Source organism: Paramisgurnus dabryanus, chromosome 10 (genome assembly GCF_030506205.2).
Source record: "Paramisgurnus dabryanus chromosome 10, PD_genome_1.1, whole genome shotgun sequence".
Lineage (NCBI taxonomy): Eukaryota > Metazoa > Chordata > Actinopteri > Cypriniformes > Cobitidae > Paramisgurnus > Paramisgurnus dabryanus.
The window spans coordinates 40,872,646-40,895,739 of record NC_133346.1 but is presented as its reverse complement, the minus strand read 5'-3'; the positions used below and the strand labels follow the sequence as shown (position 1 = coordinate 40,895,739).

Sequence of the window (23,094 nt, the reverse complement as noted above, 5' to 3'; positions counted from 1 at the left end):
AATTAGCTTTTTTATAAGAATCTTGGGTTCTCCTGTTGCCTGATCATGGTAAATTGCCATGTCAATTTCCCAAATAATGTCATCCATATGAATGGCTCTAATTTTAAGGTTGATATTTCTTATAAGGAAAAATTAATTTCGGGTCTATATGACCCCAATCAACATTTCATTAGTTAAAAAAGTGGTTCCCTTTATCTCAGAGATATAAACTTTGTAGCTTTTCCACTTTTTTTCCATTTTCTATCTATACATACACATAAAACTGGGCTTGATTCGGTTGTTCTGAAGGTATGTAAAAAAATATTAATCTGGTCTTTGGGGTTAATATGACCCCAATTGAAAATGAATGGGAAATGCAAAAAATTTGAAAATTTTCACACAGAAAGAAGGCCTGGTACTTGTGCACAAATGTAATGTAGAATGCTCACACAACGCTTAAACACACACACAGCTCTATTTTAACTGTCTAAAGCGCACGCTCTAAACAGGTGTGTCCGATTCCACTTTTGCTAATTTAACAACAGTAAAAATGGTTTATGTGCCAAGCGCACGGTCTAAAAGGGTTGGTACTATTCTCCGAATGAGTAATGGGTGTGTTTTGGGCGTAACGTGCAATAAAAAATTGAGAGTTTTATCTCTTATCCCATTTAAAAGCCAGTTGTGCCTGGCGCCATGCCTTATCCCTATTTAGAAAGCGGAATTTGTAAACTGAAAAACTAAGCTAAGGAAGAAGACTACCAGTTTAAGATTAATTCTAAAAAAATGGTGTTGTTTTTATTTGTATTGAAATTGTTATTTTTTTTATTAAAACCTTTAAAATCCGTTTTCGTTCAGTCATTGAAGTAAAAATAGCTTTTGCAAAAAATTTGCAAATATGCAATAAAGGGTTTGTACTCTTAAAATACTTTATTTGTAACAAACAAGAGATAAACAATTTACAAACGTGTGGAGAGCCCTTTAGCACTCAGACAGCACCGTGGGTTTTTTAAAAAGCATTAGTTAAAAATGTTTCTCATCTCACCATATCCACAGGTACAGAGTTATCATATACAATAAATCTGTGGGGTACCATTTAAAATAGATGCATTTGTTTAATGCAAAACATTTAATTACTTACCAGGCTACAGGTGAAGCAGCTCTTTGCGCCTTCTAACGTCTCATAATCAGTCCTCATTTATGTCCAAGAGACTCAATAATAATATTTTACATTCAATCTTTTAATCTTTCATATTTAAAAGCGTTTTTGTTCTGCTGCGCATTCATGTATGTGATAAGAAAACCCGCATTGTCGTCCCGTTGGTAGGCGCATAATTTACTGCGCTCTTTAAATAACAAAAAAACATATTGCGCCTTAGACTTTAGACCAGGTTTTTGTTGGTCAATGGTGTAGTCTATTTTAGTTGCCTCAAAATAGCAACGCGCCAACAATGCGCCTGAACACACCTCGTTTTGAGACCAGAGCGCTTACAGATGTGGCCTTTAAAAACGCGCGTTTTCTCCAGCGGCATTCGTCAATTCGTCTATCGGAGTCTCGCAGAATTCTGCAAGTGCTTTCGGGGGGGCTTACTTTCCCTTTTCCCTTAAAGTGTTTCGCTTCACAGAATATCCACCAGGTGGCGCATAAAAAACTAAATGTTTATGCTTTGTCGTTGTGACGGTTTCCAAAAGTTAATAAGGGCATTGCTGAATATTTAACATTGCAATTAAAACAGCAAAGTGAGGTCAACCCCTTTTTGCCAGCATAACAGCGCATACAACTAATAAGACGTGCAATGCGCATTTATACTAAAGTGCAACAGAGACCCTTACGAAAATTAACAATGGTTTTATTGTGGTAAAAGTGTAGTAATCATGTTTTTTTGGTTTATTAATTACTATCGGCAAAACTACGGGTTTACTACACTAACCATGGTTTAGCCTAACTATGTTTTTTGTAAACCATGGTTTTGTGGTTACCATGGTTTTACTACAGTAACCATGATTTTTTGGTTTTAATTGTAGTAAAACCATGGTTAATTTTCGTAAGGGGAATTAAGTGTGAGCCTAATACACGTGACTCTATTTTCAATGAATATCTTAAAGCAACACTATGTAGTTTTTCGACCTTTAAATAATGTCTCTAAAATTATTTCAGGGATAGAACAACTTTTAACTGGACAAATTGTACTGTTGCTGCAACCTGAGCAGCCTCCTAGCTGCTATAAGCACACTCTGAAAGTGGCAGTGGAGGGTAGGAAACACAGCCCCGCCCCTCCCCCTGCCTGCAGAAGAGTGTCTGATACCAGGCACTGTTGCGCTTTTCAACCACATGGGGGAGCTGTAAGTCATTTTTACATGAAAACTACATAGTGTTGCTTTAAAGAGCACCTATTATGAGATACACGTTTTTAAACATCCTTTTGTGTGTAAGTGTGTATTAGTACATGCTAACGATATTGAAAAAGTACATACCTCAAAGAAAACGATGACGCGAGTTATCGTCTCTAACGTTCGAGGACTACAAAAAACACTCGGATTGTAGGCAACAGTTTACTTCCTGGGATTAGTGACGTAGATAAGACCAACATTATCATAGTTCAGCCCTCTCTGCTTTGCTTGGGTACGCCCTCAAAGACGGGGGTGGGGAGCGCCGAGTCAGAAGAGAGCTAAAATGGCGGAGGTTGGGAGTCCCTGCTTTGACTCTGTTTGCAAACTCTTGTTTCATCATTTAAGCGATTAAATCTCTCGAGTAGACGCTGTCTCTTTTGATGCGAGGGTAAAATAGCACTTTATGGACTTCCACAGAGGACATCATGTTTAATACGGTTCTGGAAAAATCCAGTCAGAAGTTGTTCACGGAGTTTTCACAATAACTGCTTCTCATGAACCGAAGCTGGATTTGCGCGACGTCTCCTCCTGAAAGTTGGATTACTGTGCACTTCTGGATCACAGGCTGTAAGTATTCACGTTTATTATTTGGCTTTTACTGTACGTTACGTAACCAGTAACTGGAGATTAACATAATGTGCGTGTAGAGCTAAGCTTGCAAGCTAATTGTTTTGTTTTGTAATACTGTATTTCATAAACAAAGTACCATATTTACACACGTGTATGTTGAATTATGCAGACTATCGTTTTTTTATCGATGTTGGTTTAGACATGTTTACAAACTTGCTAAGTTACCAGCTAAACTGTTACAGGTAAAATTTGTTCTCATGATCAAACTCAAGAAACTCTAAGTACAGATGATTTGTTTAAAGTTATATGTATTTTACTGTTGTATTTACTTGAAGCTTTCTTAGATTTTGAAACGAAGTAAACACGTAATGTGTGTTGCTAATGTTGGGCCATGTATTATGTAATGCATTAACGTTTTAATGAATAGTCTAATGAGTTATAGTCGTTGTACTCTATTGTTATAATATGTCTTTTTGACTGAATACATGTTTGTTTTATTTGTCTATATCCTAGATTCGCAGCTGGACACACTCTTCTACACTGTATGCAAACATGCAACATCATTACACACAGTACAAGGAGTCAGACTGGCATATGAGGAGCAAAGGTGTGTAACACATATGATGTATTTAGCTAGTGAAACCACTACTACCAGTCTTAGATGTATAACTGATGATGACAAAGTTTTTTTTTCTCTGCATAATGATAGGAACCCAGGCAGTAGCATCGTTTCACAATGTTTCCATCACCATCATCAGTGGATGCCTTTGCCGTCCGTAGCCTGAGATTTCAGATTTGCAGCAAAAAAAATTATTTTCCCATTTATTGGAATGCTGTGCAGGTATTTAAGTATTTTAGTAACTGTGTTAAATAAAGTGGTATTTACTTTTACAATAAATGTATTGCTTGATGTAGCAATAAATCCATTACAATGTCACCAAGCCGTAACAAAAGCAGGAGAGGGAAAGTACAAGGCTATGTTCCCAAAACACACAAGTGACATACTGTAAGCAGTAATGTTTTTATTTCAAATATATTCATAAATACAAACTTAATGTATGAAGCACGGAAATAAATGATCAAAACAAAAGATTTATTGACTGCAATATATGTACAGTTATGTGGATGATGTGATCAGGCTTGTGTTTGATGAGGTATTTGAAGATAAGCTGAAGGAAACCCCGATTCCAATGGACCTGGCATCACAGTTTGAGAGACCTTTAAAGGGCGTGTTGCAGGTTAACCACCACTGTCGATTAATGGGTACATAAATCACTCAAGATATGTGTATAATTTTTAAAATGTCTCAAAAATGGTCTTAAAGAACACTTTTTTTACGTTTTTGGTATTAACGGTTTTTTTACGCAATTCTGCGATGACGTCACGCTGGGGAGAAGTGGAGAAAGACTCAGCCAGAGCCATAGAGATAGATGAGACATTTATTGCTGTTTAATACTTGCGTATACAATTTGGAAATCATATATACATCGTAGGAAATATATAATGTGTTATACTGCAAAGATACCATGCTAATTATTATTTATGATATCTGTGGAGATAAATAAAACTTCGCAAATCTGCTGATTTGATCCATGTCCTGACCACCAGGCTAGAGATTTTTAAACATCCTTTATCCACACTTACTAGTCTATCAAATAATATCTCAAATATATTGTTTTGTGAAATAAAAGGATGCTTTGTTATATTGTTTATGCGATTATAACGAATCACACGATCATTTTATACGCAGCAGTCAGCAGCTGCAGCACACTCGGATCCGACCGCATACATACTGTAATAAACAGGCGTTCGGCGGCTTTTTACATCACGACAGACTATGCCATTTAAGGAGAAACCGCTCATTGATCACCGTATTTTTATAAATCCTGTACATGTTTGGACCTGCCGAACAGGTTGAGCACTTTCATATACTTTGTTGAGCAGAGAGGCTGCACTTTGACCAGCGGGCTGCGGGAACCGGGGCACATCACGCCGCCAGACGGTGTTGTTAACTCGAAATGTATAACTATTATCAGATCGACCCACCGGGAAAGTCCCGACTCTGCCGATTGCCATTCCGCTACTGGCTGTAAGAAAGTGAGTGCGTTTGGGTCGCTGGTCCCCGCGAACAGATGTGACGTGCCTCACTCACCTTCCTGGATTAGAGACATGCTGCCAAAACCGTTTGTGCTGAAGATCGCATAAAGTTACACCCATTTCAGGCAGGATCATGGACCCCCTCAAGCCAGCATGCACGAGTATGTTAATTGTTTGTTTACTTTATACACGAAGATATGCTAACGTTATGCTATCTGGCTGTCTGCCTATCTCTCTATACTAGCCTATCCATCTGTCTGTCTGTCTGTCTGTCTGTCTGTCTGTCTATCTATCTATCTATCTATAATCTGCGCTATCAGAACTGTACTTTACTCGTCTTTCTATAGTCATTCTCAATGCTCTCAATGCGGCTTTGGTAAATTCTCTCCCCAGCGTGACGTCATACAGTGCGTTGTGGGGGAAAGGAGAATCATTGCAAACCGCTGTACTTTTTCATACTTTTTCGGGTTTTGTGATACCCAACAACATAAAATACAATGGATAACACTTTAAATGGTTATTACACACAAGCAAGTTGCACAAATTCGTAAAAAAAAACCCTGCAAAACACACTTTAAAGGAGGACGTGATTGCATGCCATCTTCAGTGTAGGGGTCGTCGGAAGCCAACATTCTGACGAGTCTGATCAGGAAGCTCCAAGCATATCTGGAGAACAACACACGACAGGATGATAACCTTACCCACCCAGCACAAGACGTCATTTAGACGTTGTTTTTTGGGCTAAATCACGTCGGCCCGTCATGACCTTCATTTAGTCCAAAAAAAGACGTTGAAAACTGGTCTTTGTTTGGTCCGTCTAATTCAGTCCAAATTTAGCCTAAAATTAGACGTCTTTTTCGGACCACTTTTCAACGTGTCTCCATTCAATAATAATCCTGACAAAATATGCATGAATGTATACGTAGAAACAATAAATACTGAGCACATTGAACGATAATGAAACACATGCTTTGTTTAAAGTCTATTAATATTTCTGTTTATTTTAATTAAATAAATATGTTAAATGTGTTCTAAACAGGTCATTTTGGTCCTGTACAGCACTGATAGAAGCACTTCATTTTCATCTTTAAACAAATATCTTTATTTTCTTTTAATATGATATTATTGGCAGAGGCGCGCGCCCGTCTCTCTCCGCATGCTTTGTGATCACGTGATTATTCAACCGGAGACGCACGTTGGGTATTTACAGATTTTCTCCTCAGACAAGTGTTTCTGTTTTGTGGTCGATTCTGGGGTAAGTTTCCTTAAATTCGTTGTTACTTTATTGAAATTAGTTCAAAGGGATGTTAATTCAGTTGTCAGTATATGTCGATACGACTAATAAATGATCAATTTGAATGTTTATCGTTTGTTAGTAATGTTAGCTCGAGCGCTGTCAGCTTGACTGAGCTCGTCGCGCAGGTGTGAGCTAATGGAAATCTTTTATTTGTCTTTATATCTTCTATATAATCGTGTTATGCTTGTTTTTAAATGTATTTTAAATTGTTTAGTTAATTATAATGCAAGTTTACTCCAAGTATTGTAGTGTGGGCTTTTTTCAGTTTACGGCTAGCCTGATTGAGCCCGTGGCACAGCTGTGAGCTAACAGTTAACGTCAGTGGATATTTGTTTTATATCTTTTATAAAAACGTGTTGTGAAACGTTTTTTCTTAAGTGTATTAAACAAATTATATCGCAACTTTACTCCATGTATTGCAATGTATGTGTGCTTTGTTCAGCTCTCTATCAAAATTACATTAACTACTCTACTTTAAAATGTTAAAGGCCATTCTGAATAAATAACTGTTGTATATTTATTGTTACTTCTTTCAGATCCTTTTCTTGGTGTGTCTTGATGTTTTCTATTGGCTAAAGAGTAAGTATTACTTTGTTCATATTTTCACAGCCACCAGAATCAGACTCAAGTCAAGTGCTCAAAAGTGAAATAGCATGTTGGTCTCTTCAATGCAATGATAAATAAAATAGTTATAACTAATTAAATAGTCATATCTCACTTTGACTTTATGTACAGTTTGCTCGAGGTCAAAACACAGCTCATTCATACAAATCAAACAGTGACACTGGCTATATGTCTGCTTTCTTTTTTTATAGCAATAAAAGCATAGAGATATATAAAGCAAAGACAACTATAAGATAATCCTTTAGGAGCCAGTAAAACATCTACAGTTACAGCAGTAAACATACTTGTTATGGGGTAAGAAAACTAGTACAGTGTAGATATGAACTATGGTATCCTAAGCACTTCTCTTATTATTGCTTCTGTCTTGTTTTTCATTTTTTGTTGTGCAAATAAGGAGACTTAGAGTAAGTACAAATTGAGCTTTTAGTACTGACGTAAATATTACATCGCCATTCGTTTGAAAGAAATACAGACACTTTGAATGAAAGTGGTATGAATACTTAAATGAATAGTCTATCCATTTTCCATATAAAACTATGTTATTACCTTAACTAAGAAGAGTTGATACATCCCTCTATCATCTTAGTGCGTGCACGTAATCGCTGGGGCGCGCTGCGACACTTCGATGGCATTTAGCTTAGCCTCATTCATTCAATGGTATCAAACAGCGATAAAGTTAGAAGTGACCAAACACATTAACGGTTTTCCTATTTAAGACGAGTAGTAATACGAGCCAGTTTGGTGGCACAAAATAAAACGTAGCGCTTTTCTAAGCGGATTTAAAAGAGGAACTATATTTTATGGCGGAATAGCACTTTTGGGAGTACTTGGACTCGCCTGAAAAATCTGCTCCCCTTCTCTCTCTCATAATGGGAGAGGGAGGGTGTTACTGCGCCGAGTCAAAGTACTCCCAAAAGTGCTGTTCCGCCATAAAATATAGTTCCTCTTTTAAATCTGCTTAGAAAAGCGCTACGTTTTATTTTGACTTTTCATATTGCTAGCAACCAACGAGTCAGCTGTCTTGTCAATCAAATATTGAAGCGTGATATTATTTTGCTATAAACTGTCATATTAGCAGAAACTTTATAAAGAGGACGCTTGCTCTGACCTTGTTTGAGGGTGAGAGGTGCACAAACACATAGGAGAGTGAGCGAGTGGAGTCCGGTTCTTTAAAGCAACTGTAAACTTCCCTCACCACACCGTAAGGCCCGCCTCTCCCCCATTCGATTGGACAATAGAAAGATGCGAATGTTGTCGGCTGCTTTTCCGCTCTCAGCGCTCCTTCAAAAGCGTGTGCTGCGGCTGGTGACAAAAAACGCAAGGCGTTCGGCGCGCATAAACAGTGCGCAAATACTCCCTGCCCAGGTAGCCAGTGCATTCGGGCCAGATCCGGCTGAGTGACGGCGCACACGGCTGTGTTCTGGCTGCGGCTTACCAGCATTAAGCCAGCACTGGCCCAGCAAAAGTTGCCAGATTCGGCTAGGCTGTGGATATGCGGATTTGGTCCGATTTTGGCTGACAAATGGCATATTTTCCACATATTGGCTTTCACATTTCACGTTTGTTTTAATAAAAATATATTAATTTAACAATTGATATGCATATAATTGTTTCTATTTAATGTTTTGATAATTGTTTTTAGTTTTCCTGATTAATGGTAGCCTATGTCAATAAGTGAAAAGTAGTGTGAGGAAAAGTTAAGCTTAGAAATTTTTAATAAATAATAAAATAGGGGAGAAGCATATTTTAATGTTAAGAATAGGTTTGTAGAGGCATAAAGTGCCATTAGCCTATTGAATGTAAGTATCTGGGCTATTAAGTTTATACTGAAATATTTTCTATGTATGTAATATTTCAACAAACACATATTGTATTAATTAATGGTCAAATACTAAATTGAGATTTTATAAAAAAATTTAATAAGCTGTAAAGCTTGTCAATTTGTTTACTTTATTACAACTACAATTTTTCAGCCCTTTTCCAGAATTTGAACTAATTTGATCATAAAGATTGATCTATTTATAATTTATCGATTACAATTTTTAGACAATTAAAGCTGGTTAAAGGAACTTTTATTTTGGAAAAAGAACTGCTGCTGTTTCAAGACATGCGCACTAGCTGCGACATCTAGTGACGACATTTACCGGGCTTTAACGGTTGTTGCTGCATGAAGTCTGCTGCAATTTCTCTGAGGTAAGACTTTTTGGAAGTTATTTAACATAATTTTAATGCTTAAAATATTTATACTCTGCACATATTAGATATATGTAAACTTCATTTAAAAGAAGGACAAACTGGTGTGACTGATATAGTATACGTAATTTTTTAAATGACCACAATCCCGCTTCAACAAATATGTAAATTAGCATTTGAATTTATTATTAAAATACTGAAGTCTTTCTAGATAAATTTGAGTAGAAAATCGATTTTTATAATTTATCTGACAAGGAGAATTCGGACATAAGAAATGAACTCTGCTCAGTTCAATGAACTTACTTAAACAGTAATATTTCGTTTAGCAAAACAAACAAATAATATTTCGCAACTCATAAAACTGGCCTGAGGATTTGCCTCAGCAGTCTATGCAGCAGGCGGGAGTAACTGAGGGATCGTGAAGCTATTCTGCTAAACACTCGTAGCCACCTCAGCCAGTTCCGCTATTATACAGCTGACTGAGGTAATTTTTTTTTACAAAGGGATAACTTTGTCTGGTACAGAAAACGTTTAAATTTCACAGAATAGAGAGCATTGCAGCTACAGGACACAGCTGGTAGTTAAACTTCTTTACTTAAAGGTACTTAAAGGCTAGCATTGTCGGCCTAGGGCTGGGCAATATGGCAAAAATCCATATTGAACGATAATTATATATATTTCGATGTAAGTTGTTAATGCTTCCAGCTTTAAAACCGTATGCCAACAATGACTGAAGCCACAAAAATAAGAGGGTTCATTTATATTTTAATCTGCGCCTCGTCAGTTTTTTAGCTAGCCAAACCACTTCCATATAAAGGAATTCGTGCTACCTTTTTGTCCACAATTTATCATCTTTGGATATTCGTTGCCACTTCCACTCATTTTTGTTTAGTTTTTTTGCTGTTGTGTCGAGTTTGCAAAGTAGGAAATGGACTTTGTACTACTCATGTGTATTACATATAGGCCAATGTATTTTGGCTGTCACTACAACAATGCTACTGAAAAGCAACCAAATTTTTAATATTTCCTCTTAATCATAATACTATACTCATCTTGTTTTACTTTTCAGGCATCTGTATTAAATGTAAATATATTAGTTATGAAATTGTCTGTCAACATGATTTTAACATGAACCTTAGCAATAAATACAAATAAAACACTGCACAGTCCTCACTGTATGGATTAAATGTGCAGCTGCGAAATTTATTCAGTTAATAGTAGTGAGGGGTTTTCATTTTTTTTGTATAATGAACATTGAACACTCAAGAGAGCTTTGAACACCCAAGACAGCTTTAAGACGGCACTGCTTCAATATACTAATAAACATACAGCTGTTTATGTTCACTTAAACAAGAAAGAAAACTTAGTGAGCCCTCGTGTCTGAGAACCATATACGAGCTATACATGCTGGTAAACAGGCACGTCACCTTGTGGAAACGCACAGTCGCACACTTATACAGTACAGTATATTCACTGCAGTGGTGGATCTGCTAATTTTCTGTTATGTTTTCAGTTGATAAGATGTGCTTTTTGATTACTGAAATTTAATTTAACCAGAATCCAGAATAAAACGAAAAACACGGAATTTGAGAAAAAATTTATCTGAATCTGGGGAAAAAACAATAGGGCCATAGCTGTGCTAAAACCTGACTCCAATTGGCTTTTTTGAGGTCATTCAATTAAGGGTTCACATTTTTTTCACAAGCACTAAGATGTTTTTTGGTAGTTCTCAGTAAAGACATGAAAGATCAGAATGTTTTTGTGTAATTATTTTTAGACACATTGGGGCGGTTTCCCGGACAGGGATTAGACTAGTCCTAGACTTAAACAGTTTTAAGAGCTCTCCAAACTGAAAACAACTTGCACTTACATATCTTAAAATACATCAGTGCCCTTTGTTTTACCTCAAAATGCACACAGGTAATGTTTTTAGTAAGGCATGTTTGTTAAAACTAATTATATTTCCTATTTAAACTAAGGCCTAGTTCTGGATTAAGCTAATCCTGGTCCGGGAAACCGCCCCATTATGTTTATCAATGCCCTTGACTTAGATAAAGTTTAGATCGCATTTTATGACAAATTTGTTCAGAAAACTGTGAAATTCATATACTTTTTCTTGCCACTGTATATAAAGCCATTACAATGTTAATCTATGAAGCTATAAGTCTTCCAACCTAAAGTACCTGTCAATGTTTTTGAAGCAGAATAGCTTGTAGGTAACATTTAACCCTGGAGAACCCATGGGTCAAATGTGGCCAATGGTAATTGATTCTAAGAGAAGGGTTCTTGGGTTCTCCAGGGTTAAACTAACATGCTTGAATTTACCTAATTAAATAATTTTGTTTCTTTTCAAGAATCTGTCAGAAGAAATTCAACTACTGTTCGTGCACCAGATGGTGAAGTAGAAAAGTTCGTAAAAACTTCTGCAGCTTGCATCTGACAGAGATGCAAAAAGAATAAGAGAGCGGGCCTGAAAACAAGCAAATTCAAGGTATTTCAATTGTTGTTAAAGGGATAGTTCAATAGATATTCTTTCATCATTTACTCATCCTCATGTTGTTCTAAATCTGCATGATTTTTTCTGATGAACACAAATTAAGATGTTTTGCGTAATGATGGTAAAAACACAGCACATTGTAACCATTGACTTCCATAGTAGGAAAAAGTATTTTGAAAGTATTGTGATATACGATGAAGAAAATATTTTGATAAATGATGGTTAGCACACAGGTGACGGTACCCATTAAATTCCATCATATTTTTTTATTTCTTCTATGGAAGTCAATGGTTACAATCTGCTGTGTGTTTACCATCATTACTCTAAATATCTTCTTTTGTGTTCATCAGAAAAAATTCATACAGGTTTAAAGGTAGGGTAACACATTTTGAAAAATGCTAACGGTAGCCGCCTAGTAATGAAATCACGATCCCACCCTTAAGTCAAATCGCCATCCAAAGTCACGCCTCTTTCAAAACACATGAACATGCACAGATCAGACGGTCACATTTCATGTCTCATTCACCAGTGAGAAAACTTTGCAGTACAAAGTGAATAACACTTCCAAAATAACCAACATAAACAACTGGTTTATATCAGAATTAGTTTAAGCACACGTTCGGTTGTGTAGACGTAGTAACTATATCGTTATGCTAATCCGTAAACGAACACAAATTTCATAAGCAACACAATGTTTCATCAAAGTAAAATATCTGAATCCATCTCAATACAAACATATCGCGTGCGTACCTACCTTACCAAAATAAGCAACGACCCTTTCAGACCCTTTGCCTCCTGTAGCTGTTTGCATCTCGTGCTAAAGCAGTAAAGTTACAGATGTTAATTTGGGTTTTTGCTCTTGCTGATCCAGGCAGTTTTTGCTGCTGTTGTTATAAAAGATGCCTTTCGTTTTGTGGCTCCTGTACAGGTTGTCAATTCAGCAGAAAAGTTTGCTTTTCTTGCTGTTTACAGACAGGAGGTGAGCGCACGTGAACACGCATCTTAATACCAAGTGTAAACAGCCTCTTAACCAGAATAACTAAAAATCTTTCAGGATCAAATCTGTTACCCTACCTTTAAAACAACATGAGGATGAGTAAATGATGACAGAATTTTTATTTTAGGGTGAACTATTCCTTTAACATTTACCCAATTTAACATTAATGCCTTCAGTCTATCTGATGAAGTAACCATGAGTCATTTTCTGTTCCCCCTCTTATCTCTTTTCTCTCAGTCTTTCCTTCTTGAGGAGTGTCCAGATGTTTATTAATGTTTTATTAATGTAATGTTATGTTTCAAATAAACATGTAAACATACTGTATATTTTTCTTTCTTTTTTAAACACCTACAGTAAAGTGTGACACTTAACACATTAAAAGCATCACAAACATTGAGGATAGAACTTCTAATGTGCAGTTTAACTTTTTTTAACTAAATATAATAAAAGTTTTTTTTAAGAAGGGATAAGTACATGCCATCTTAAGGGCTAAGGTTATAAAGTATTGTTTTGTGGAAAAAAACACTTAAAAAAAAAATTTGGGCTAGTTTCGTCTGAGTGTACAGTTTAACCTGGCATGAATCTGGCACTTTGCTGGCAGTGTCGGCTGACTTTAAGCACCCGGACATTGGCCAGTTTTGGCTGAGTGTACAGTTTTAGCTGGCGTGATTCTGGCACTGTGCTGGCAGTGCCGGCTCACTTTAGGCACCCGGACATGGGCCAGTGTACTAGGGCCGATTCTGGGGCGTCATTCATCCCAGAGTTGGCCCTTTTCTGGCAGCCGGAACTGGGCCGTGGTTTTTTTTCTGGCCTGCCGGATTTGGGCCATTATTGGGCCAAACTGTTTTGGCTACCTGGGTGCCCATAGAATATAATTAAAAAAGGCGCCTGCAACTGCCATAAATGCGTTTGGTGTGATTGGCCCCTAAGAGTGATTCTTAGCTTTAAGAAATTTGACAACTTGCTTTTATACTTAAGATTGAAAGTAGGAGTATATTTCATGAATTCTTAGTACTTAAGACAAAAATGGCACTTTCAGAAGCTTGATAAATATGGGAACAGTAGTCCAACTTAAAACTAACTTCAGTTTCTTTCCTTTCCTACAGATGTGGCCTTTAAAAATGCGCGTCTCTGAGACCAGAATGCCGCGGAGACTTCCGAAATTCTGCGAGATCCCGCAAAAGGGGGGTTCGGTGGCGGACGCAGGAAATATAAAAACCTGTAGAGGGCAGGCGTGTTTCATGTAGGCCATACTGACGACAATGTGTGTGCTCGACTTCATGCTGAGCGTATACTGTATGATATTGAAGTAACATGACACGGATTATCGATGTTTAGGCGATAGACTTTGATGTCATACAAATGCATGCTTTTTGGCAAACATTTTGTTGGCGAAGTTATTCTTCATATTCTTCATAAAAATCCGACTCAAACGCGCATCATTTGTCTTATTTTTTCCGTGTACTTACAGTAGAAGAGACGTGATGTGATAATCGAGTCTTATAACAAAATAATTCGCGAAGACCTTTGAAGAGACCGAGCGCATTTACGCAATATCATTATCTAGTTTATCTAATTTTACATTTAGTTCATTTTTGCATCTGAACGTTTTAATAGATTTAACATGGTTGTGGTGCGCTTTTCTGCATTACTGAACAGTAGGCTACTTTTTATATTATCATGTTTCCCTTTACATGGTATGAAACACGATAAAAAGTATGCATTGGTGTTTAATACATTTCACTGAGAATTTGTATAATATGTTATACTTTTGTACTAAGGAAATAAAATCATATTGTGAGTGTAAATATTCATAAATTCGAGGAGTTTCTGAGGTGTTTGTCATCGGCAAAATGCGCAGTTTCTTTGTTGCTGATTAACCGTTGGCTATGTGATTGTTTAAAATTGACATTTTTTCTACTTATTATTAATAAATTTTTTGCCTACATTTACTCAAATAATATCAATGTGAAAATATAAGTAAATCATACTTCAAGTTAGGCGTAAAACTTACACATTTTTGATGTCAAATAGAAATAATAATAATTTGAAATATGCAATTATTACAGTTTTAAAAACTTAAATATATTACTCTGACCTTTTTAAATATATTGACTAAAATAATCTGTAAATGTAATACTTATATTATTAAGGCGTATACATCAAATAATATATGTACATTTTACACAAAATATCTGTTCTATTTTTAGTAATTTATTTTGCAACTAAAAAAATCGCATTACTGCATTAAGAGATTTTATTAAGTTACTTTAATCATTTATTTTAGAGATATTTACAAAGCCACTGAATCAATTTTAACAGTGTGTACATTATGACCTTACGGTAGACTATTATTAAATGCATATAAATAAAAATATGTAAAACTAAATAAAAAAGATATCATACACGGACTGTATGTAAGCATACGTTTTCTTGTTCGGTGCACGTGGGTTTCAATGCCGTATTTCTAAAGAAGAATTTAAAACTTTATTGGTGGTAGTTGAGAAGAATTCCTTTTTCCATTTCTAAATCATTTTGAGCGCAATATAAATATATCATATTGTTATTCTTATTATATAAGAATACGCAATTTTTACAACATTTTTAACATATAGAAAATATACGTTAAGCATGTTGTGTGTATTTCCTAATTACAAGCTTTTGATGAAATTGCACCAAAACTAAACGTGCATAAAAACATAAAAAAGTCATTTAAATAAGCGAAAAATCTTTTTTATGAGCTCAAAATTTTGAATATAATGTGCTATTGCTGAAAATTGCCCATCTCTAAAGGAGAATATTCATCTTTAAAGTTTAAGAAACAAAAAAGTACTGATAAGCATTCTCAAACATATATATTCTGCAAGCACTCATTTATCCATAATGATGTAATTTATTTTTTAATAACATATTGTCGCTGTCGGGCAAAGATACTCTCTGGACACCAAGACCATGTCTATGGGTTCAAGAATAACAAAATATTGGCCATTTGAAACTCGAAAGTCATCACTTTATTTTGTCCCATTGTTTTCCATTTTGCGTGTGGTAAAACTCCTGTGCGCGTCGTTCAAATTCATTGAAATTTCGTTCACTTGTAGTTTAGCAAGTATGTGTAATACAATTTCAATAATGTTTTTACACTGCACATCGTCTGAGGAAATCCGAAGTTGCGTCGAGGGGAACCAAGCTGACAGCCGCGACAGCAGAGATTGTCACGTACCTACAAAAGGGTATTGGAAAAAGCTTGCATCTGACCTCAGTGGCGCCCCCAGGATTGTTTTCATGGGGGGGCACAAAGGGGCCAGTACAAATCTTAGGGTGGCACAATTAAAAAAATTATTATGCCTGAATCTAATGGTCAACAGTTTTCCCATTGCTTTTAATGCTACTTGTATAGTTGTTCTTATTTATTACTAGTATATGATTTACTAGAGACAAATACAAATAATTTAAAGATCAGATGGTGGAATAGTATTAATCTATCAAAGATGAGTATCGACCGATCATCGTTTGATTTGTGTATTTAAAATACATTATTTTATTACAATGAGTTATATCCAGTGTTATCCAGTTAACATACTGTAATTAAAGTGACATACTTTAGTCCTTAACACGTTTCTAGTCTTCTATAAAGTTTTCTCGACGTGGGCACCAATCTTACCTCTCTCTCTGTCTCTCTCTCTCTCTCACACACACACATACACACAAAGACGCGTTTGAAGGGAAAAGCGCGTGTTTTCGGCAATTGCGCAGCCCAATTCGCGTCATTGGCATTTCGCATCGCCCCTTGCGAGGACGCGTCTGTCTGATTGCGTCTTTGCATTGACTTTGTATGTAATCTACTCGCGCAAATCGTTGAACTTGCGTTTGGTGAGTATGCCCCATAATGAATGGAAACACATTATTCCCTTCGCGGCACCGCAGGCAGTGAGTGCACATGCACAAGTGCAGCGGGTACACTGGCAAGAGTAGAGCGAGACCTTCAGCCTATGTGCCGGGCACGGGCGTCATGCACCATTTTTTAAGGGGGCACAGTGTGCACAGCTCACAGAAATGTGTGCATACACAGACATCAAAGGAAATATTATAGATTCTTCAGTCTTTTCTATGGCACTTACATTTGTAACAAGCTTAGCGCCCCAGCCTTCATGCAAAAACCTCCAAAACAAAAGTGTTGACTAACTTTTATATCAAATACTATTCAATCGGATATTGGCATCATATTTACATCTGAAACGGCATGTTTTGTTTATTTACGTTTTGTTTAATGACTTCTAATTGTGTCATTAATGCATTTTGCAAAACAACTGCATTATCCTATGAAATTAATGTAATTATAAATCCATAAAGTACATAAACAACGAAAATGACATAAGCTATAGCCACGTGATTGATTTTAATGTTCAATAACGATTTGAAACAATATGTTTAGATAAAATTATTAGAGTAACAGACTTTTTTATTAAATGTTACCTCGTATGTGAGCATGTGTGATTCTGCGCCCCCTTTGGCGTTGTGCCAAGAAGATAAATCTAGAAATCTCTACTAATATAAAGTCCAGAAGGTCACATTTTAAACTATACATTTTCTACACAGAGGAGGTTAACAGCACATTACTGTCCTGGGGTTTGGAAATGTTGTAAGCGTTTCTTAGACGTTTTAATTCCTCAGATAGCCAAATGCAACAGCAAAGCTTGTGAGCGCGCTCCGACGCTGATGACGCCAGAATAAAGAAATTTAACACGATCAAAGCGGCAAAAATGACAAGTGAAAGTGACAATGATGCAGCACAGAATTGATAATATTGCGCATATTAAACAGATTAAAAGACAAGTAACAGATTAATGGATGCTTCTTTGATTTTGAGGTTGCATGCAAAATCCAGTTGGCTCAAAAACCGAGGGTCAGTTTGAATGGGCTTGACGTCTCTGGTGCCGGGGTTTAGCCCCGGGTGGCCCCAGCCCAATTTAAACCCTGACAGTGATTATCTAAGTTGAAACAATATGCTTTATATAACCTAGAATTAACTGAGTTTTACTTACTAGTTTGTGAGTTTCTTCTGTAATGCATGCAATGGCTGAACAGGAGCGAACAGGACGTCACGTGTACGTCACATGGATGGTAGTGCGGCTGCGCGTAATCGCGGGTAAAGGAGAGGGGTGGGGTTAAGGTTGTATTCTATTTAACACATTATACAAATGTATTTTATTTTTTTACATAGCTTTTAGTGTACATTTTAATGAATACATATTACTACTATTATTTCAATCTAAAAATCTAAAAAAAAAAAAAAATTTTTTTTTAAATCTCATTCTGTTTGGGGGGGCCACTGGGGGCGCCACTGTCTGACCTGCAGCGATATCATTCTGGCTTGGTGGGATGTCAGCCAGCGAGAGTCCTCTGATTCTGACCTTGTTCTTTTACTCCTCAGAGTCTAAAACCAGGAGGGCATATTAAGTATTCATTTTATTTTCATTTTAACAGAGCAGCTATGGTTGCGCGTTTCACACACCTCTCCAAACCACGTTGTTAACACCATGCTTGTTCGACTTCATGCGGCGCCGCAAGAACCGACAGCCGGATGACGTCAGAGTACCGCGAGAATGATTCAAGAAATCATATTTCGCCTTGCTCTCGCGATACTGTGACGTCTTCCGGCTGTCGATTCTCGGGGCGCCGCATGAAGTCGAACAAGCCTATTGACAGCAGCAAAAGCTACGCATCCGCTTTTAACTTGTAAAACTCAAAGGTGTATGGGTAATGTAGTCTTTGCTCTCGGTGGGACGAATTAGGTAGCTTGCATTGTGAAGGGCGCTTTGAAAAGCGGCAGCGCAGCCAAATAATTAATTAAATTAAGCCTCTGATTTAAACAGATGTGCAAATGAGCTTTCTGGTACGCTAGAAGTACGTTCTGGGCGCAGGGAGAGGTGGTGGTATGCTCAAGAGCTATATTTTGGAGTGGCGGTACTGAGTACTGGCGCCTACCGGCCCACATTAAAGCACTGGTGGTAGCAAAGGTAGACGGCCCTTTGAAAAGCAAAAGAAAGCTGATAAAAATGAGAAACCTACACTGAAATAAATTGGAGTAGGATTTAGGCTACTTAACAAAATCTAAACATTTTTCACTCAGAAAATGCTAGTAAATATAAACAAAATTATCAGCAGCTTTAACTTTATAACTTTTTTAATTTTAATTCACTCGTTTCAGCGATGTTTATAAATATACTATATTTTTGCATTTTGATGACAAACTGTTCAACACTGAAAAGAAACTAATGTAATCTTCCTGATTTAATCACGTAAAACACAAGTCTAAACACAAGCACCACTTTTCTGAATGATGATAATCACAAACATCCCAGAGTTTGTAAACCAATTGTTTGTAAAACATATTTAATGCTAACTTTACTTAAAAATTCAGAAAATATTTTTTACAGTGTATAAATAAAAAGACATGAAGGAAGTTAATTCCAAAATGTAATTAATTGTACATGGTTTAGCTGCTTGTTTTAGCAGCTACCAGTGACACAGAGTCAAGAAATTAAAAACCACCCACCCCTAGGTCTGCCAATTCTTTGCCAACCCCCAATGCTAATCGATCACCTCATCAAAGAAAACCGGTTTATCCAGTTTTCACCAGCGTGTTGGGTTTTAATATTAACCCTTGCAGTTTCTTTGTTAAAATGTAATTTAAGCAAATAGGCCAAATACATACGCTGTATGTTATTTTAAATGAATGTTTATAACTTATAAAATTAAGTGGATATCAGGTAACTTAATTTGACATATGTTGATATAACCTACACTGTAAAAAATCCAATTAATGAAATGTTGGACGGGCAAAAATATATAAGTTAAACCAATTTTTTTGTTTGAGCTAGTTGAGAAGACATATTATTTTAAGTCTAGATAAATCTGTGTTTAAAACATTAAATGAATGGTTATTTTCAAATCCAGTCAACATTCAGAATGGCTAATGTTGACTGAACTAATTAAGACAAATCAGGTAAATATGTGGAGTTATGACAGCTATGTTTTCTGACAGCAAAATGCTCCTAATATTACTGTTATTTGGTCACAAAATGTAATTGTAAGAGTTGTTCAGGCGTGAATGTATGTGCTTAAAGTTTAAATAGGCGGTCGGTTAATAAAGATAGCGTCTATTTAAACGTGTGCTCTGACACTTTCGGACGGAGATGAGCTCCATATGAGCTCCAGAAAATCACCAGCGCTCACACCCCGCCCAGCGCAGCCTCGCCTCGGCAAGCGCATCAGAAATCGACTGCTGGCTCTGATATCTCTGTGGCGTTTAAACGTGATTTAATTCATTTTAATTTCTCATACTTAACAATGAAAGGGTTATGTTTTAACCCTTGTTGCTCATGTTGCTGGTACTTTGCCTTAAAGAGTCAAAGGGCGTTTCTATGTGGCGCTGTGCAGACAGTTCGGCAACGAAGACATCAAAGTACCGCGAGAGCAAGTCGAAATGTTACAAATGGTCCGACTTTACCTTTGCTCTCGCGGTACTCTGATGTCATAAGCCGACCAGTCAGCGCCGCACCATTTAAAGTCGAACACACAAAGCGTCAAGGCAGGGCCGCTGGAAGTCATTTTGAACAGGGGGTGCTGTGAATTTTTTAACCAAAAAACCTATGAGCCTATAGGCCTATTTAAAATACATTTTAAAAATAAATATATTGAGATTTACTACTTTATTGTCATATACACTTCAGGGCACACAGCCAGGGTCTGAAACACACAGACATCATCAGTTCTCAGATGAATATGCGCTATTAATCAGAAGCAAAAATACTTATCCCAGGGGGAATTACTTTCGTTACAATTTACATACAACATATAATATTAATTAAACTTCACAATTTTCAATGTCCATGCGGACGAACATATTTTACTTTCGTTTTTAAGTTAGAATCACACGACAGATGTAAAATATTCTCACATTAACATACCTAGTATATTTTTATATAGATCTTTTTTTTACTAAATAGTACTATTACTGTCTTTTTTAAACTTATAAATAATTCATAATTTGAACAAAAATAATGATGGGTTTAGTTCTGATATTGTATACTTTTATAAAGAAATACATGGTGTATAATTACATTTTTAGAATAGGCTTTATATAAGGTTTGTACTGTAAAAATACTCTATTTGTTACAAACAAAAGATAAAGAATTTACAAACGTGTGGAGAGCCATTTTAGCACTTGGACAGCGAAATGTTTTTTTTTAAAAGAATTACTTAAAATGTTTTCATATCTCACCATATCTACAGGTGCAGAGTCATTATATACAATAAATCCGTTGGGTAGCATTTAAAAAAAAAAACATTTAAAAGTAGATGCATTTGTTTAAAGCAAAGCATTTATTTACTTAGCTTACAGATGAACTTACAGATGAAGCAGCTATTTAAGCCTTCTAACCTCTCATAATTGGTCATCATTTATGTCCAAGAGACTCAATAATAATCTGTTATATTTTCATCCTTTAATTTTTCATATTAAAAAGCGTTTTTGTGCTGCTGCGCATCCATGTATGTAATAAACAAACCCGCGTTGTCATTCCGTTAATACGCATATTATCAATGCGCTCTTTACTCGCGCAGAAAAAACTCGCGTTTTCGTGAGCTAGGGGACGAATGTCCAGGAAGTTCAGTATTTCTGTGTGGGCATGCATCAGGGAAAGGTGTGTGAGTCTTTTCTGGGTCATGGTGCTGCTTACCAATGTCTTCAAAAGACGCAAGACAAAGAAAGTGCGCTCGGATGAGGCCACGGATAGGCACAGACAGTAATGAAATTAAAATCCAAAATACACGTAATAACCTACGTGTGTCAAAAATAATTTCCTAAAATATTCATAAGTAATATATCAATTGTGCAAAATATTTTTACTTAAAAAAAATATATTTCTCGCCTTCCCGCGACCATGCGTCAAGGTCTGGAGGAAAAGGATACCTTCCCGGATCCCACGCACGCATCTGCAGTTATATACATTTTACAAAACCAGTATTCATTAGATTTTAAGAACTTTTTTGCCACTTTTAAAACTGTAAAACTAAATAAAAAAGATATCATATGCCGATTGAGCATGTAAGCATATGTTTTCTTGTTCGCTCCACGCAACACGGGTTTAAACGCCGTTTTTTTTTCTAAAGAATAATGTTTAAACTTTATTGGTGGTGGTTGAGAATAATTTATATTGCAGAATAATGTATATTGCATTTTAGCGCAATATAAATGTATCATATTGTTATTCTTAATATAAAAGAATACTAATATATTTTTTACAACATTTTTAACTTTAAAACATACATATAAAGATGCTTTGTACAATAGCTTTGCTTCTGACAACAATTTTCTGTAATAAATCAGTAAATCAATCACAAAATGTGTTGAAAGTGGCGAATAAAATGCTTGTCAATTCAAACAAAGGTGTATAAAACCGCTTCAATTAACAATAACTAAACTGTGTTCTTTTGCATACCTCTACTTTTCTCATGTCTTTCTTTATACCACCTTTATCTTTTTAAAATCTTGCCACTTTTAGAAATAATTTGTTTGCATTTTTTGTATACTGCACACTTTATTTGCATCAACTATACCCATAATAACATTTTCTACGTTTTTCTTTCAATAAAAATAAACATATTTATTATTGTCTTAACTTAAAACTTTGTTTTTTAATATATATATATATTAGATTTTATATAAATAAGTTTTAAAAGTGTTGACTGCGAACGTCTGAGATAAGATATCTGGAAGGACCTATAATATACGCCTATAATATATGTACATTTTAAATTAAAATGTCTGTTCTATTTCTAGCCATTTATTTTGTTTTGACCAACTAAAAAATACATAAGTGACATTAAGAGATTTTATAAAGTTACTTTAATCCATTATTTTAGTAGTATATTTACAAAGCCACTGAATATTTTTACTGTTATGAATAACGGCTGAAAGGATTAAAAAAAATCATAACACTGACTGCCTATATGCGCAAGAAAGGTATTATTAAAGTTTTAAATATGTCAAACTAAATAAAGATATCATATGCCCACTGTACAGTATGTAAGCATAGGCCCATGTTTTCTTGTTCGCTCTGCGTGGGTTTAAACGCCGTTTTTAAAGAATATTTTTTAAACTTTATTGGTGGTGGTTGAGAAGAATTCCTCTTTCCATATGTAAAGCAATTTAGCGCAATATACATGTGTCATATTACTGTTCTTAATATATTAAGAACAATAATACTAATATATTTTTACAACATTTTTAACTTTAAAACATGTATTTTTATACCACATGAATCTCTTTAAAATATTAATACTTTTAGAAAAACTGACATAATTATTAATATTATGAACAAACAATGAAACGGTGTCAAAATTCGACAACACAAATAATTAAGATATTCATTGTAAATAGAGTTAAGT

General features: G+C 35.7%; 1 long non-coding RNA gene across 1 annotated transcript in view; it reads left to right on the top strand.

Moving 5' to 3' along the window:
- The first annotated feature begins 3,473 nt into the window (after positions 1 to 3,473).
- LOC141282895 (uncharacterized) overlaps positions 3,474 to 23,094 on the top strand; it is an 83,188-nt gene continuing 63,567 nt past the window's right edge. The window contains exons 1-2 of the long non-coding RNA XR_012337753.1: positions 3,474 to 3,544; positions 3,647 to 3,778. This is a non-coding gene — a long non-coding RNA (uncharacterized lncRNA). The remainder of the gene's footprint in view (positions 3,545 to 3,646; positions 3,779 to 23,094) is intronic.